This window comes from Sinocyclocheilus rhinocerous, unplaced genomic scaffold, assembly GCF_001515625.1.
Source record: "Sinocyclocheilus rhinocerous isolate Xijiao unplaced genomic scaffold, SAMN03320098_v1.1 scaffold3744, whole genome shotgun sequence".
In the NCBI taxonomy this organism is placed as follows: Eukaryota; Metazoa; Chordata; class Actinopteri; order Cypriniformes; family Cyprinidae; genus Sinocyclocheilus; species Sinocyclocheilus rhinocerous.
In genome coordinates, this window is record NW_015659771.1 from 43,596 (window position 1) to 46,014 (window position 2,419).

Below are 2,419 nucleotides of genomic sequence, written 5' to 3' on the forward strand. Positions count from 1 at the left end.
CATGTGATTATGTATTTAAATTATGCATGAATATTCCCAAACACGATGACAGTGCGATGTCTGTGTGAGATATGTGATTGTTGTCATATTTCTATAAAAATCTAAAATACATGTTTGTATTAAAGTAAAAATGGATGAGAAATACACCTTTCGTATGGAATTAAATAGCAAGCACTTTGAGTGTCTTGTTCATCATATTTATTTTCATATAAAAGTATCAGAACTGAAATTATATCATGTTTATAAGCAACACAGCACCTGAGTGAGAATAACGCGATATCTGTCTTTGATCTCGTAGGTATCTGTAACACTTCGAGAGGGCACTCAGGGCAGAACTGTCCGTCTTGCCTGCGCTTATTTTACTCCTCCCCTCACTGCAGCCGCCTACTCTCGCCTTCATTTCAGGCAAGGCTAGGCGCATCTCAAACAAGCCTCTTCATTTGCCGGAGAAACGGAGGACGCATTTGAAGTCGAGTTCGAATTGCGGCAGCCATCGTCGCGCCGCGGTGACGCAATCGGCCTTCAAATGCAGCCTTCGGAGGATGCATCGTGAATTGGGACAGTCTTCGTCGCGCCGTCATGATGCAATCGGCCTTCAAATGCGCACTTCGAAGGACGTAGCCTATGAATTGGGACACAGCAGTACTGGTGTAAAGTTGGTTTTATATTCGCACATTCGGACTTCCGCATTCAATAACTTTGTTAATCTGCAATTAAAAAGGCTAATTTCGGTTAATTATAATTACCGACTGTTATGAGCACAAACTTCAACACATTTTTCTGCAGAACTCGACGTTTTAAACTCGACGTCACAACCTCTATGGAGTGTTGTGACGTCATCGTCTATCTGAGGGACCATCTACAAATGACATGTTTCGATTGCCACAGCCTGCTAACGATTCACTGTCCATGGTACTAAGGTCATCATAGAACATGACATCATAGAGGACGATTATTTGGACAAACTCTTAAATACTTTTTTTTTTAGTAAAGCGTTTATTAAAAGTAAATATTACACTGTAAAATCTAATTAGTTGGGCTTACTTAAAAAAAGCATGCAAACCGATTGCCTTGAAAAAACTAAGTAAAGTGAAATAGGAATAGTATGTTGTACTGACAAATGCTTAGTTAGTATAGTTTACTTACACGAGAGTTCTAATAACTAAAAAAGAACTGTAGGGGGTACTTGATCCTTTCATTTAGGTTTACTCATGACTTAGTATAGCTACTCACTGACTCCCAGAGTGCATTGCGGCATGAATAAATTATACAGGTGCTTTGTTTTACAGTTGTTGTTTTTATTTGCCAATTTTATTTGCTGTCTTGTGTCAGCATTAGCACAACAAAAAGAGCAAATAAAATGGTTATTGTTACAAGTAATGAAAATAAATGAAATTGAATTGTTACCATTGTTGTGATTCACGTACTGAATGTTTAAGTCTGTGTGTGACTTCAGCATATTACTACACACTATTTAAGGTTTATTTAAACCCGATTAAAAGCATCTCAAAATACTTACGAACAATGAAAAAGTTCAATACTAATCACAAAAAATACGCTATTGATTTAATTTAGAAGATAAGTCATTTTCTATAATAAATGTATTAATTTTTTTTCTTTTGAAATGATATAATTCTCACTTCATAGTGCATTGCTGCACTAACAGAAAGAAAATTACACTAAAATGCATAAAGTTCCAAGTGCACAACCAAAGGGAATGCTAATCACTATAATGGTGAGTTCACCAGTTCACACTAACATATCATGTGATTAAGCAATTAGTAGCATATTTGGCGTGCTGTCCAGAGGGAGGGCTCTGAGCTCGGGTTAAAGCCCGAACCCAGAGAACTCCCCAAAAGAAGCTAATGGCATGGGACAGCAGCCGGAGAGAAAACTAAGTAGCCCCCAAAAATATGCGTGCCATGAAGAAAAGTAGACCCACGAAGCTGATCTCATATCTGGATCTCATCAGCGTTGTAAGCATGCATTACACTATATCTAGGCTTCGATATGAGTTAAACTTTATCAGCGTTTGTGGCATTATATTGATTCATATTTTTATCTCAATCTGCAGTAAATGCTTTAATAAAAAAAAAATCAAGCTTATTTAATTTCTGCTCTAGAACACCACAGTTTTTTTTTTTGTTTGTTTGTTTGAAAAAGGGATTAGACAAAATTATATCAACATTATGCCATGAATGATGTTGATAAAGGTTCATTAATGAACCTAAGACATTCCTTTTAAAATTTGCAAGTAATTTTATGCTTACTTTCTTTCACTTATTTTTTTCTTCCATTCCATTCCATTCTATTCTATTCTATTTGTAAAAAAAAAGGACAAGACACAATTATACTCTTTGGTAATTGTTCAATGAATTATAGTATATTTTGTTTATATAATTATTTTCTTTACTTGCAT